Source organism: Mus caroli, unplaced genomic scaffold (assembly GCF_978045245.1).
Source record: "Mus caroli unplaced genomic scaffold, Mus_caroli_1 scaffold_18, whole genome shotgun sequence".
In the NCBI taxonomy this organism is placed as follows: domain Eukaryota; kingdom Metazoa; phylum Chordata; class Mammalia; order Rodentia; family Muridae; genus Mus; species Mus caroli.
In genome coordinates, this window is record NW_028227273.1 from 76,202,726 (window position 1) to 76,219,495 (window position 16,770).

At 41.6% G+C, this 16,770-nt stretch overlaps 1 pseudogene; it reads left to right on the top strand.

The window, feature by feature from the left end:
• The first annotated feature begins 15,174 nt into the window (after window positions 1–15,174).
• LOC147000509 (igE-binding protein pseudogene) lies at window positions 15,175–16,245 on the top strand (annotated as a pseudogene).
• The last annotated feature ends 525 nt before the right edge of the window (window positions 16,246–16,770 follow it).

The window sequence follows — 16,770 nt, forward strand, 5'->3', positions numbered from 1 at the left end:
CTCCAAATAGACTGGACCAGAAAAGAAATTCCTCCGACACATAATAATCAGGAAATCAAATGCACTAAATAAAGATAGAATACTAAGAGCATTAAGGGAAAAAGGGCAAGTAACATATAAAGGCAAGCCTATCAGAATTACACCAGATTTTTCACCAGAGACTATGAAAGCCAGAAGAGCCTGGACAGATGTTATACAGACACTAAGAGAACACAAATTCCAGCCAAGACTACTATACCCAGCCATCAATTACCATAGATGGAGAAACAAAAGTATTCCATGTTAAGCCAAATTCAAACATTATCTTCCCACAAATCCAGCCCTTCAAAGGATAATAACAGAAAGAAAAAAAAACCAATACAAGAACGGAAATCACTTCCTAGAAAAAGCAAGAAAGTAATCCCTCAACAAACCAAATATAAGACAGCCTCAAGGGCAGAATGCCAACTCTAACAACAAAAATAACAGGAACCAACAATTACTTTTCCTTAATATCTCTCAATATCAATGGTCTCAACTCCCCAATAAAAAGACATAGACTAACAAACTGGCTACACAAACAAGACCCAACATTTTGCTGCTTACAGGAAACTCATCTCAGAGAAAAAGATAGACACTACCTCAGATTGAAAGGCTGGAAAAAAATTTTCCAAGCAAATGGTATGAAGAAACAAGCCGGAGTAGCCATTCTAATATATAAGATTGACTTCCAACCCAAAGTCATCAAAAAAGACAAGGAGGGGCAATTCATTCTCATCAAAGGTAAAATTCTCCAAGAGGAACTACCATTTCTGAATATCTATGCTCCAAATACAAGGGCAGCCACATTCATTAAAGAAACTTTAGTAAATCTCAAAGCACACATTGCACCTCACACAATAATAGTGGGAGACTTCAACACACCACTTTCACCAATGGACAGATCATGGAAACAGATTAAACAGGGACACAGTGAAACTAACAGAAGTTATGAAACAAATGGATCTGACAGATATCTACAGAACATTTTATCCTAAAACAAAAGGATATACCTTCTTCTCAGCACCTCATGGTACCTTCTCCAAAACTGACCACATAATAGGTCACAAAACAGGCCTCAACAGATACAAAAATATTGAAATTGTCCCATGCATCCTTTCAGATCACCATGGACTAAGGCTCATCTTCAATAACAAAATAACTAATAGAAAGCCAGCATTCACGTAGAAACTGAACAACACTCTTCTCAATGATACCTTGGTCAAAGAAGGAATAAAGAAAGAAATTAAGGATTTCTTAGAGTTCAATGAAAATGAAGTCACAACATACCCAAACTTATGGAACACAATGAAAGCATTTCTAAGAGAAAAACTCATTGCTCTGAGTGACTCCAAAAAGAAACTAGAGAGAGCACACACTAGCAGCTTGACAACACACCTAAAAGCACTAGAACAGAAGGAAGCAAATTCACCCCAGAGGAGTAGACAGCAGGAAATAATCAAACTCATGGGCGAAATCAACCAAGTGGAAAGAAGAACTATTCAAAGTATCAACCAAACGAGGAGCTAGTTATTTGAGAAAATCAGCAAGATTTTCAACCCCTAGCCAGACTCACTAGAGGGCAAAGAGAAAGCATTCTAATTAACAAAATCAGAAATGAAAAGGGAGACAACAACAGATCCTGAAGAAATCCAAAACACCATCAAATCCTTCTACAAAAGGCTATACTCAACAAAACTGGAGAAACTGAATGAAATGGATAAGTTTCTAGACAGATACCAGGTACCAAAGTTAAATCAAGATCAGGTTAATGATCTAAACAATCTGTATCCCCTAAAGAAATAGAAGCAGTCATTAATAGTCTCCCAACCAAAAAAAGCCCAGGGCCAAATGTGTTTAGTGCAGATTTCTATGAGACCTTCAAGAAGATCTAATCCCAGTTCTTCACAAACTATTCCACAAAATAGTGGAAGGTACTCTACCCAACTCATTCTATGAAGCCACAATAACTCTGATACCTAAACTTCAGACCAATTTCCCTTATGAATATCAATGCAAAGATCCTCAATAAACTTCTCGCTAAATGAATTGAATCCAAGAACACATCAAAATAATCATCCATCCTGTCCAAGTAGGTTTCACCCCTGGGATGCAGGGATGGTGCAATATATGGAAATCCATCAACAAAATCCAGTACATAAACAAACTCAAAGACAAAAACCACATGATCATCTCGTTAGATGCAGAGAAAGCATTTGAAAAAATCCAACACCCATTCAAGATAAAAGGCTTGGAAAAATCAGCAATCCAAGGCCCATACCTAACCATGATAAAAGCAATATACAGCAAACCAGTAGCCAACATCAAAGTAAATTTTGAGAAGCTGGAAGCAATCCTACTAAAATCAGGGACTAGACAAGGCTGTCCACTCTCTCCCTACCTATTCAACATTGTACTTGACGTCCTAGCAAGAGCAATTAGATAACAAAAGGAGATCAAGGGGATGCAAATTGGAAAGGAAAAAGTCAAAATATCAATTTTTGCAGATGATATAATAGTATATATTAGTGACCCTAAAAATTCCACCAGAGAACTTCTAAACCTAATAAACAGCTTCAATGAAGTTGCTGGATATAAAATTTACTCAAACAAGTTGATGACCTTTCTGTACACAAAGGATAAACAGGCTGAGAAAGAAAGTAGGGAAACAACACCCTTCTCAATAGTCACAAATAATATAAAATACCTTGGATTGACTTTAACTAAAGAAGTGAAAGATCTGAATGATAAGAACTTCAAGTCTCTGAAGACAGAAATTAAAGAAGATCTCAGAAGATGTAAAGATCTCCCATGCTCATGGATTGGCAGGATCAACATTGTACAAATGATTATCTTGCCAAAAGCAATCTACAGATTCAATAAAATCCACATCAAAATTCCAAATCAATTCTTCAAGGAATTAGAAAGGGCAATAGGCAGATTCATCTGGAATAAAAAAAAAATCTAGGATATGAAAACTCTTCTCAAGGATAAAAGAACCTCTGGTGGAATCACCATGCCTGACCTAAAACTGTACTACAGAGCAATTGTGATTAAAAAAAAATGCATGGTACTGGTATATCGACAGAATAGTAGACCAATTGAACAGAATTGAAGACCCAGAGATGAACCCACACACCTATGGTCACTTGATCTTTGACAAGGGAGCTAAAACCATCCAGTGGAAAAAAGACAGCATTTTAAACAAATGGTGCTGGCACAGCTGGCAGTTATCATGTAGAAGAATGTGAATTGATCCATTCCTAGTTCCTTGTACTAAGGTCAAATCTATGTGGATTAACTAACTCCACATAAAACCAGAGACACTGAAATTTATAGAGGAGAAAGTAGGGAAAAGGCTCGAAGATATGGGTACAGAGGGAAAATTCCTGAATAGAACAGCAATGGCTGTGCTGTAAGATCGAGCATTCACAAATGGGACCTCATAAAGTTGTAAAGCTTCTGCAAGGTAAAAGACACCGTCAATAAGACAAAAAGACCTTCAACAGATTGGGAAAGGATCTTTACCTATCGTAAATCAGATAGGGGACTAATATCCAATATATATAAAGAACACAAGAAGGTAGACTCTAGAAAATCAAATATCCCCATTAAAAAATGGGGCTCAGGGCTAAACAAAGAATTCTCACCTGAGGAATACCGAATGGCAGAGAAGCACCTGAACAAATGTTCAACATCCTTAATCATCAGGGAAATGCAAATCAAAACAATCCTGAGATTCCATCTCACACCAGTCAGAATGGCTAAGATGAAAAATTCAGGTGACAGCAGATGCTGGCGAGGATGTGGAGAAAGAGGAACACTCCTCCATTGTTGGTGGGATTGCAAACTTGTACAACCAATCTGGAAATCAGTCTGCCTGTTCCTCAGAAAATTGGACATAGTACTACCAGAGGATCCCGCAATACCTCTTCTGGGCATATATCCAGAGGATGTTTCAACCGGTAAGAAGGACACATGCTCAATATGTTCATAGAAGCCTTATTTATAATAAACAGAAGCTGGAAAGAACCCAGATGCCCCTCAACATAGGAATGGATACAGAAAATGTGGTGCATTTACACAATGGAGTACTATTCAGCTATTAAAAAGAATGAATTTGATGCCGGGCGTGGTGGCGCACACCTTTAATCCCAGCACTCAGGAGGCAGAGGCAGGCTGATTTCTGAGTTTGAGGCCAGCCTGGTCTACAAAGTGAGTTCCAGGACAGCCAGGGCTATACAGAGAAATCCTGTCTCAAAAAACAAACAAACAAAAAAAAATGAATTTTTGAAATTCCTAGGCAAATGGATGGACCTGGAGGACATCATCCTAAGTGAGGTAAACCAATCACAAAAAACTCATACAATATGTACTCACTGATAAGTGGATAGCAGCCCAGAAACTTACGATACCCAAGATATAAGATACAAATTGCTAAACGAATCAAACTCAAGAAGAACGAAGACCAGGCCCCTTCTTAGAATTAGGAACAAAACACCCATGGAAGGAGTTACAAAAACAAAGTTTGGAGCTGTGACGAAACAATGGACCATCTACAGACTGCCCTATCTGGGGTTCGATCCCATAATCAGCTTCCAAACGCTGACACCATTGCATACACTATCAAGAATTTGCTGAAAGGACCCAGATATAGTTTTCTCTTGTGAGACTAGTCCTGGGCCTAGCAAACACAGAAGTGGATGCTCACAGTCAGCTATTGGATGGATCACATGGCCCCCAGTGGAGGAGCTAGAGAAAGTACCCAAGGAGCTAAAGGGATCTGCAACCCTATAGGTTGAAGAACATTATGAATTAACCAGTACCCCGGAGCTCTTGACTCTAGCTGCATATGTATCAAAGATGGCCTAGTCGGCCATCACTGGAAAGAAAAGCCCATTGGACTTGCAAACTTCATAAGCCCCAGTACAGGGAAACGCCAGGGCCAAAAAGTGGGAGAGGCTGGGTAGGGGAGTGGGCTGGATGGTATGAGGGACTTTTGGGACAGCATTGGTGGTTGCGTTTTCCTTTCTGGTCGAGCTGGACACAAGTGGTGCTGAAACCCAGGACCCGACTCCCCCACTGAAAAAATTCAGAACTTTCTGCAGTCAGGGTCTGTGGACAGGATGAGTATGGTAAGTAACTCACCATCCCGGGGTTGGGATTAGGCTCTCGGTAAAGAGACAATTAGGCTCTCAGTAAAGAGACAATTAGGCTCCTGGTAAAGAGACAATAAGGCTCTCAGTAAGAGACAATAGGGCTCTTGGTAAGAGACAATAAGGCTCTCAGTAAGAGACAGTAAGGCTCTCCGTAAAGAGACAATAAGGCTCTCAGTAAGAGACAATAAGGCTCTCTGGCTCTGGAGACAAGAAAGGGAAGGTAAGATGGTAGTGAAAGTAAGAGGGTAATAGGGACAGTCTATGGATTTCTTTCTTTTTCTAGCCATTTTGGGTAATTTTTCTTCTGCCTTTTTGTTTAAGGACTGGCCAAAAGGATGACCGATTCAGGAGTCAGAACAAATATTACAAGGCCTGGGCTATGCAAAGAGCCCAGACATAAGTGCCAGGATGCTCCCTTGGAAAGATAAGGAAGGGCATGATGGGATGTTTCAACCATATGTGCTTGAGCTGCCCATTACCTTATGGGGTAGGGATTTGTTGAAAATAGTGTCCTATTTAGGATCAAGGATCACCCCTATGGCCGTTTGGTCTCAAAAGATACAGTTGAGGGTTGATTCCTTGCATACTTTAAATGATTTTCAGAAATTGTTAGGTGATATCAATTGGATTAGGCCCTATTTGAAGATCCCAAATGTTAAATTAAAACCTCTATTTCAAATTTTAGAAGGAGACTCAGAGTTAAGTTCCAAAAGGGAATTAACACCTGAGGCTAGAAAGGTCCTTACCCTAGTGGAAGAAGAATTGATTAAAGCCCAGCTTCAGCATTGTAGAGAAGGGTTACCCATCATTTTGATAATATTACCTACTGAGATGCAACCCACAAGATTATTGCGGCAAGAAGGCCCATTGTTATGGATCCATTCCAAAATATCCGCTGGGAGGACATTAGATCATTACCCTACAACAGTGGCTTCTTTAGCCTTGTTGGGAATTCAGCATTGTTTACAATTTTTTGGTATAAAACCCAGCTCTATTGTAATCCCTTATGATGGGTATCAGCAAAAGGTCCTAACAGCAAATATTGATGAGTGGGTTATTTTAGCCAGTATTAACGAGGGCCCATTTGATAATCATTATCCCAAACATCCTTTAATGACCTTTTTTAAGGAACATCCAGTCATTTTTCCTAAAGTGGTGATGAAAACACCCATTAAGGAAGCAGTAAACGTGTTTACTGATGGATCAAAAACCGGATGTGGAGTATATATGTAGTGGGGAAAGATCCTGTGGTCAGGCAGTATTATCCCTGTACTCCACAGATGGTGGAATTACAAATAGTTATTGAGGTCATTAAGGATTGTGATTTTCCTTTTAATCTAATTTCAGATTCACAATATGTAGTTAATTTAGTTTTATCCCTAGATGTGGCTGGCCAAATAAAAGCTCGTAGTAACATCGAAGCCTTGGCCTTACAATTACAGAAGTTGCTGTGAGAAAGATGCCAATCATTATATATTGGACATGTTCGTGCCCATAGTGGGCTTCCAGGACCCTTAAGTAGGGGAAATGATATTGTGGATAATTGTACTCGTATGGAGTTCATATTTTTAGCATCCCCTATGGAGTTAGCCTCCCAATTTCATTCTAAATTTCATGGTAATGCTAAAACACTGCAGAGAAAATTTGGAATCTCTAGAGCCCAAGCTCGGGATGTAGTCATTACCTGTGGAGGTTGCCTTGAGTTTCAACACCCACCTTCTTATGGAGTGAATCCTAGAGGATTCCTCCCTCTACAGGTGTGGCAGATGGATGTGACACATTTTTCAGAATTTGGCCAATTGAAATACGTTCATGTATCCATTGATACATGTTCAGGAATAGTTTATGCATCTCCCATGGCAGGGGAAAAGGCCTCCCATATTATACAGCACTGTTTGGAGGCCTGGGCAGCTTGGCGTAAACCCCAACAACTTAAAACAGACAATGGCCCTGCCAAAACCCTGGTGTCTTTTTGTCAACAGATGGAAGTACAAGTTAAACACGGCCTGCCATATAATCCTCAAGGCCAAGGAATCATTGAACGAGCACATAGAACCTTAAAAGAATTATTAATAAAACAAAAAGGGGGAATAGGCTATGGCCATACCCCAAAGATAAGACTCTCCTTATCTCTTTTTACCTTAAATTTTTTTACAATTGGATAAGGAAGGTCGCTCTGCTGCTGAACGACATGTTAATACCAGCTCCAGTAAACTGGAGTATGCTAAATGGAAGGATGTGCTTACAGGATCATGGAATAGTCCGGATCCCGTGTTGGCCTGGGTGAGAGGGTCTGTTTGCATGTTTCCACAGAATCGCGCAGAGCCAGTGTGGGTTCCGGAGCAGCTAGTGTGACGCTGTCAAAATGAAGAAACTGATCTTGCTGGTGATGAGCATGTGTCTGTCCCTGGTGGGTGCAGAACCCAGATGGGGGATACTGTTGGTGTTTAAATTGGACTGCAAATTTTGATGGCAAGATGAATGAGCTTCGCTCGGCGATTGTCACTGTGAATTCTACCCGAGTGGATCCTGGCTTGGCATTTGGAAAGAATGGACTGGGATAGGTGCCCTCACTGTGGCCCTTGTTTTGGCATGCATGTTGTGTGTATGGTGTATGTTGCAGAAAGCCCAGGTCCACACTGCCGCCATGGTGGTGCAAGCTTTTGCCACAGTGGAAGCAGGGCAGTCACCTCAGATTTGGCTTGCTGCCATGAAGAATGAACAATGAATCCATAGCTCCAAAGGGTTGTAAGGCTAAGCACTGCACAGAGGTTAGTCTGGAAGCTGTTTGACAATCTCTGGGAGGTATGTCTGATTGCATGAGGGTTGAGTGTCCTAGTGTCCTTCCCCCAGGAAAAACGGCATGGGAGCAGGACAGGGTTGCCCTGGGTAAAAACCTGTGAGCCTAAGAGTCAATCCTGTACATGGCTCCTATTTCTGCACACTGGGGATCTGACCTCTATCTTCGCCCATGGAGCTTGCTTCAAAAGAATATAAAAGGGGGAATTGTGGGAAGCCATTCCGGACTCCCTGGCCAGCCGGATGGAAATCTATGCCAGGCAGTAAACAAGCCCATATTTGGTTGATGGCTCACCCTTAATCCCTGATTGGCTGAGCAAGCCTGCCTGGTGAGGTGATGTGAACTGTGGTGATTGGTTGAGGCGTGGCTGTGGCTTGAGTGGATAAAAATGCTTGTATCCCGAGATGCTGGGGATTTAAATAGAGAAGCTACCTGAGTAAACTGCTTTAAGAAGAACGAGTGGTTGCATTTTCCTTGCTGGTCGAGATGGACACAACACTCTCCTCCATTTTTGGTGGAATTGCAAGCTTGTACAACCACTCTGGAAAACAGTTTGGCGGTTCCTCAGAAATTTGAACATAGTACTACCAGAGGATCACAAAATACCTTTCCTGGGCATATATCCAGATGTTCCAACCAGTAAGAAGGACACATGCTCAACTATGTTCATAGCAGCCTTATTTATAATAGCCATAAGCTGGAAAGAACCTAGATGCCCCTCAACAGAGGAATGGATACAGAAATTGTGGTACATTTACACAATGGATTACTAGTCAGTTAAAAAAAAAAAGAATGAATTTATGAAATTCCTAGGCAAATGGATGGACCTAGAGGGCATCATCCTGAGTGAGGTAGCCCAATCACAAAAGAGCTCACATGATATGTATGCACTGATAAGTGGATATTTGCCAAGAAACTTAGAATAGCCAAGATACAAGATACAACTTGCAAAACACATGAAACTCAGGAAGAACGAAGATGAAAGTGTGGACACTTTGCCCCTTCTTAGAATAGGGAACAAAACACCCATGGAAGGAGTTACAGAGACAAAGATTAGAGCTGAGACAAAAGGATGGACCATCTAGAGACTGCCATACCCAGGGATCCATCCCATAATCAGCCTCCAAATGCTGCCACCATTACACACACTAGCAAGATTTTGCTGAAAGGACCCTGATATAGCTGTCTCTTGAGAGGTTATGCCGGGGCCTAGCAAACACAGAAGTGAATGCTCACAGTCAGCTATTGGTTGGATCACAGGGCCCCCAATGGAGGAGCTAGAGAAAGTACCCAAGAAGTTAAAGGAGTCTGCAACCCTATACATGGAACAACAATATGAACTAACCAGTACCCCTGGAGCTCGTGTCTCTAGCTGCATATGTATCAGAAGATGGTCTAGTCGGCCATCATTGGAAAGAGAGGCCCACTTGTCTTGCAAACTTTATATGCCTCAGTACAGGGGAACTTCAGGGACAAGAAGTGGGAGTTGGCGGGAGGGGTGTGGGGGAGGGGTTTGTGGGACTTTTGGGGTAGCATTGGAAATGTAAATGAAGAAAATACCTATTTAGAAAGAAAGAAAGAAAGAAAGAAAGAAAGAAAGAAAGAAAGAAAGAAAGAAAGAAAGAAAGAAAGAAAGAAAGGAAGGAAGGAAGAAAGGAAGGACGGAAGAAAGAAGAACAAGCAGGAACCTAATATAAAATATTAGGAAGAGTCAAAATTACATAGATTATTAATATTGTGAAGGAAAGCAAGATGTGTAAACTTGAAGTCAAATACATAATGCTGTCTTGTATTTTCTAAAAAAAAAAAAAAAAAAAAACTTGCAACGTGGTCTACAGAAACCACTGCAGAAACCACTGGAACTACAGATAAAAGGATTTATGGGTCAAGTTAAGCAACAGAGAGAGGAGAATGAAAGTTACAGACAGGAACTGGAAAAGATGCTAGAACAAAAGATGCAAGAGCTCACAGAACAGACTCCGTAGTAGAGAGAAAATAATGAAAATTGGAAGCAAGGATTGGAGAAGAACCTTTTAAAATTAATCAAAACTAAATAGCAAAATATCAGAATTATATAGAAAAATGTAGAAGCAAAACCTTGAACAGAGAGTACACAGACTTACAGAAAAGGAGGAATTTAAAATATCAATTAGGAAAAATACTCAGCTAGATACAGAAGATAAAATTAGAGGAATCCAACCAAAGGTTGTTAGAAAACACACTTTAGTTTATCCAGTTAGTCTACAACAAAGACCACCATACGATGATCATCCACAGGATTATCAGGAATTCGAATGGCAACCATGGATGTGTTAGGACTGAGAAAATTTAAGGAGAGTATCACTAATTTTGGAATGCATTCACAATTTGTCAAACAAATCCTGACTTATTGGGCTAATAAAAATAAAATAATCCCCCAAGACTGGAAGGATATGGCAAAAGCAATACTAACTAGAACCCGCATCATACTTACAATGGTTTTTATGGTGAAGAGAAGAGGCAAACGACATAGAACAACCAAATTGAGCCAGGGGTAGAGAGATTTCCAAAGACCAGCTGCTTGGTGGATGCCAATTTGCAGAGATAGTGGTGCAGGTTTTATTTGATGAAGAAATCTTGACCTTGTGTCACTTGGCAGTCTTAAATGATTGTGGCAAAGCTGAAAATTCAGAGAAAAATTTGAACCATTTTCTCAGAGCATTCAATGTTTTTGCAATGGTTGACTTCTGCTGTGGAAAAAAGTATATAGAATCTATCAGCAAGAAAGGCAATAATTGAGTCCTTACCTTTCAAACCTTGAATGCTGAATGCAAGGAAGTAATCAGACCATTGAGGACAAGGGCAGGATCAATAGATGAGTGAATTAGATAATTCAGTTGATGTTAGACCTGGTTTGCCTGATATGACCTTAATGGGAGAAGCTGCTACTAGAGGCCTTGAAATAACCCAAAATTTCAGATGTCTTAATTGGAGTGAGCAGGATCATTTCAGAATAATCAGAGAAAACCAAATTAATCTCAAAAGGGAGTCCATGCCTCCTGGAATATGTAAATGATGTGGCAAAGGCTGACTTTAGACTAGGGAATGTAAAGCAAAAGCAGACAAATTGGGAAAAACTTTTCCAAGAAAACCCTGGGGGAGGGCATTCTTGCAGGCACTAGTGCCAGACAGGGTGAGTTCTCTTCCTCAAAACAATTAAACAACATTGCTCTGAAGGCAAATGTGAATCCAGATAAGGCCAAGGCCGATTCTACAGACAATTCAAATAATGTAAAAGGGGGCCAAAACCAAGTATTTTGGCAAACTTTTATAGAGGATCAAAGGCCTAACCTTAGAATATTATTGAACAATATTGAAATTGGAAGGAATAGTCAATACTAGAGCTGATGTCACCATTATCTCTTCAAAATCTTGGCCTTCAGATTGACCACTTCACAAAGTAGACATCCATTTTCAAAGAGTTGGAACTTCATCTCAAATAAAGCAAAGTACCAGATGACTTAAATGTACAGGGCCTGAGAGTCAGATAGGAAAATTAACCAATACATGGCTAAAATAATATAAAATTATGGGGAAGACATCTGTTACAACAGTGGAAAACACATATTAATATCCCTTCAGTCGCAGAGGCTGCCCAGTAGTTAAGGAATGTTATCAAAGACAGTTACAGACTGTGCAGGCTGTCCATAAATAAGACACAGCAGGGTCTGACAAATCAGCTTTATATCAAGGACACACTGATGTTAAAACTCCAAAAGCCTTACCAGTAACATAGTTATCAGACCAACCCATTTAGATTGATTAATGGTCTATGATAAAATAAAAACTTCAGGCACTAGAACATCTAGTCCAGGAACAGCTGGAGACTCCACATATAGAGAAGTCCACCAGCCCTTGGAATTCTCTAGTATTTGTTATTAAAAACACACACACACACACATACACACACACAGGGAGTAACCCATGGCGCTGACCACATATGTGGCAGAAGATGGCCAGGTTGGACATCAATGGGAGAATAGGACCTTGGGTCTGAAGTTGTGCAATGCCCCAGTGTAGGGGAATTCAAGGGTGGGAGGATGGGAGTGGGTAGGCGGGGGAGCACCATCATAGAGGCAGGGGGAGCAGGATGGGAAAGAGGGATTCCAAAAGGGAGACCTGGAAAGGGGAAAACATTTGAACTGTAAATAAAGAAAATATCAAAGAAAAAATAATACTGCAAGGCTACACTGTAGTAATGTCATAGGGAAAGACAGTGGAACAAAATAAAGTTCAGAAATTAAAAAAAAATGTTATATGCTACAAATAAAAATTGTTATTCCATTTTACAAAAAAAAATGGCTAGCAGATGGAGGATGTTGACAAATCTCAAAGCAATTAATAAGATTATTCAGCTAATGGTTTCTCTCTAGCCTGGAATCCCATTGCCTTCCTTGTTGCATAAGTGATTGATTTAAAAGATGGTTTTTCACAATTCCTCTATATGAACATGAAAAGAAAAGATTTGCCTTCTCAGTACCTATCTTAATAGATGTTGTCCAATAGAAACATATCATTGGAAGGTCCTGCCACAAAAAAATGTTAAATAGCTCTACCTTGTGTCAATATTTTGTTCAACATCCATTGGAGATGATTCACAAATAATTCCCTCATTCTATTATTTATCATTATATGGATGGTATCCCACTTCCTGATTCAGACATAAGTAATCCAGAAAGAATGTTTGAGAAAGTAAAATAACCTTGCTTCTGGTGATTGAAAATCACCCCTGAAAAAAATACAAAGAGGGGTGTACTGGCTAGTTTTGTGTCAACTTGACACAGCTGGAGTTATCACAGAGAAAGGAGCTTCAGTTGAGGAAATGCCTCCATGAGATACAACTGTAAGGCACTTTCTCAATTAGTGATCAAAGAGGAAAGGCCCCTTGTGGATGGGACCATCTCTGGGCTGGTAGTCTTTGTTCTATAAGAGAGCAGACTGAGCAAGCCAGGAGAAGCAAGCCAGTAAAGAGCATCCCTTCGTGGACTCTGCATCAGTTCCTGCTCCCTGACCTGCTTGAGTTCCAGTTCTGACTTCTTTCAGTGATGAACAGCAATATGAAAATGTAAGCTGAATAAACACTTTACTCCCCAACTGCTTCTTGGTCATGATGTTTGTGCAGGAATATAAACCCTGACTAAGACAAGTTGGTTCCAGAAATGGGGTATTCCTGTGATAGCCTGACCATGTTTTGGGGAGGACTATTGAAGAACTTTTGAACTTTGGGCCAGAAGATCCATTCACTGTTAAAAACTCTGTGATACGTTGTGTAGGATCTTGGAAGACAATGTTGAGAACAGTACAGAAGGTGGAGGCCTCGCTTGTGAAATTTCAGAAGGAAAATTGAAGACACTTTTCAGGGCCATTGCTAGTGTGATTGTGAAGGTTCAGTGGTTCTGGTTAGTGGGGACTGAAGAATCAGCTGTGATTAAGAACATACCAGAACCACTAGAGTGACCTTTTGCATTACTAGGACTATTGATGCTGGTTAGCTGGAGCTAAGAAATTAACGGTGATTAATAAGTGACCAACATCACTGATTTGAGATCTTCTGGGAAGTGTTTTTGTTTTTTGGGTTTTTTTTGTTGTTGTTGTTGTTTTTGTTTTTGTTTTGAGAGAGCACAGAGACTGTGTTCCAGAGATAGCCAACGTTTTACCTTTGTGAGGAGCTGCCCTTGCAATCGCCATTACAAGATGGTGCTGACATCCGGTGTTCTAACTGGTAAACAAGTAGTCTGCACATGTGCTGGGGTACTTTTCCATTCCTTGTGCCCTGCCTGTCCCGTGGCGTCATCTGTGCTGATGGTGAGCAGCCAATCAGGGCGATGCACATCTCTAACTGCTCTTCATGGTCTATTTAAGGACCGGGTTTCCTGTGCTCTGGGTCTCCTCCCCAGTAGCTGATCATCTGTCTCTCCAGATGCATTAAAGCTTTACTGCAGAAGGATCCGAGTGTCCTGTGTGTGTTCTTGCTGGTGAGACTGTAGCATGGGACAAACTGGTGCCGAAACCCGGGAACGCCTCAACATCTCTGGCATTGAGGAGACCCCCCAGAGACGGGGCGGATTCAGAACTGCAGGGGAAGGTAAGTTCGGAGAGATATGTCTGACTGTGAGCCTGTTGTTCCTTTTGATTTTGGTCTCAATCTAGTATCACCGTGGGACAGGTCGGTAGAAGCCTTGGTTTTGGTAGTCCTGGTGCTTTTTTTCTTTCTCCTAGTGTCTTATTGTGTTCATCGTGGTTGGTGTTAACTTTGAGGTGCGGTCAGTCTGATGTAGATAAGCAGCAGCACTGTCACACTCTGTCAGTCTCTCGTACATAAGGGAGCAGAGCGTGGCATTTTACTTTCACTTCTGCTTCAGGAGTGGAGTGTGGCAGTTTACTTTCACTTCTGCTTCAGCTTGCCTTAAGTTGGGCGTAGATCAGCTGCAGGCACAATGGGGTCATCGCAGTCAGTTGTAAATGCACTGCAAGTTGTTCTCAAGCAGCGAGACCTCAAAATTGCCACACGCACTCTACAAAATTTTGTCAGAGATTGATCGTGTTGCCCCATGGTATGCTTGTTCGGGTTCCCTGACCATAGCCTCGTGGAATAAACTGGGGAGAGACCGAGATAAAAAATTTGAGGAGGGAGACTTGTGCCTAGGCACTAAGGCAATTTGGAAGTTAATAAAGAATTGCTTAGAAGATGAGACCTGCAGACCTGCGGTGCTTGAGGGACAAGAGACGTTAGAAGAGGTTCAGGACAGCATGTAAGAAACCGAACGGAGCAAGAGATTAGGAGCTCGTAAAAAGAAAGACATGTCTAAGAAAAAAGGCCCTCCCGGGAAGTTAGAAAACGGGGGAGTTAAGAAAGGGGAAGGTGAAAATGCGCCCCCTACAGGTAAACTTAATAATATTTATCCCACCCAAGATTTAGAAGCCCTAGAGCTTGATAGCTCAGATCCTGATGACTTAGACCCTAGTGAAGATGCAGAATTAGAAGAAGAAGCAGCATAATATTAATAGGAAAGGTATGGCCCTGATCAAGAGGTACAGCAAAAAAATAATAAAAGGGGTCGCATACAGCCATCATCCAAGCCCTCGGCGCCTCCACCATATGAATCAAGATATGGTGCTAGTTCCTTTCTGCCTCAGGAGGAATTAAAAAAGATTGAGATGGCTTTTCCAGTCTTGGATGCTGGAGATGGGGTGGGACACATACATGCCCCTGTAGAATACCAACAAATTAAAGAACTTGCCAGATCTGTCCGTAATTATGGAGTCAATGCCAACTTCACCTTAGTACAGGTTGAGAGATTTGCCAATACAGCAATGACTCCAGCAGACTGGCAAATGACAGTTAAGGCCACTCTACCTAATATGGGACAATATATGGAGTGGAAAGCCTTGTGGTATGATGCTGCCCAGAATCAGGCAAGAATTAATGTTGTGGCAGAAGATGATAACCAGAGGCAATGGACTTTTGAATTGCTAACAGGCCAACGACAGTTTGCTGCCAATCAGACTAACTATCATTGGGGAGCATATGCTCAGATATCGGCGGCTGCCATCAAGGCTTGGAAAGCTCTTACAAGAAAGGGAGAAGCTGGAGGCCACCTTACAAAGATTATCCAGGGCCCCCAGGAGCCGTTCTCAGATTTTGTAGCGAGAATGACTGAAGCCACAGGGAGGGTTTTTGGAGACCCTGAACAGGCCATGCCTCTAATTGAACAGCTTGTATATGAGCAGGCCACACAGGAATGCAGGACTGCAATCACGCCAAGAAAAAACAAGAGATTGCAAGATTGGCTTAGGGTATGTAGAGAACTGGGAGGCCCACTTACCAATGCGGGGCTGGCTGCGGCCATATTACAATCACAAAAGCGCCCCTCTACTAGCAAACACAGAGCTTGCTTTAACTGTGGAAATATAGGCCACCTAAAGAAAGACTGCCCCCTCCCAGAGCGGGCCCAAGTGGCTACTCTTTGCTCTCGTTGTGGAAAGGGTTATCACAAAGCTAGTGAGTGCCGCTCAGTTCGTGATATAAAGGGGAGGCTTTTGCCCCCAATCAATGAATCTGACAACCACCTACCAAAAAACGGAGTTGTGGGCCCTCGATCCCAGAGCCCTCACAAATGTGGGAATCGATTTGTCAAGAGCCAGAGCAACTTAGAGGAAATGAGCCCCGAGGAGTCACAGGAGTGGACCTGTGTGCCACCACTGACTTCCTACTCATGCCCCAATTGAATGTCCAGCCTATCCCAGTTGAGGCTCCGGAACACTTACCTTCAGGAACAGTGGGCCTGATAATAGGGCAGGAATCGCTGACTATGCAAGGACTTATAATTTATCCTGGAATAGTAGATCATCACCATTTACAAGAAATCCAGGTCCTTTGCTCCTGCCCTCAAGGAGTTTTCTAAATTACATCGAGAGATAGAATTGCACAAATGATCCTGTTGCCCACAGGGAGAGAGGAAAGAACACAAACACATGAACGCAATTGTATGGGCTCTTCTGGCCAAGATGCAGCATACCTAATTATGCCACTAAACAATAGACCCACACTGCATTTAACAATCAATGGTAAGGGTTTTCAGGGAATTATGGATACAGGGGCCGATAAGAGCATCATCTCCTCACATTGGTGGCCCCGGGCCTGGCCTGTAAATAAATCTTCCCACTCGCTACAGGGCCTGGGGTATCAATCATGTCCTACAAATAGTTCTACACAATTGGAGTGGCAGACTCCGGAGGGGCAGAGGGGCCTAT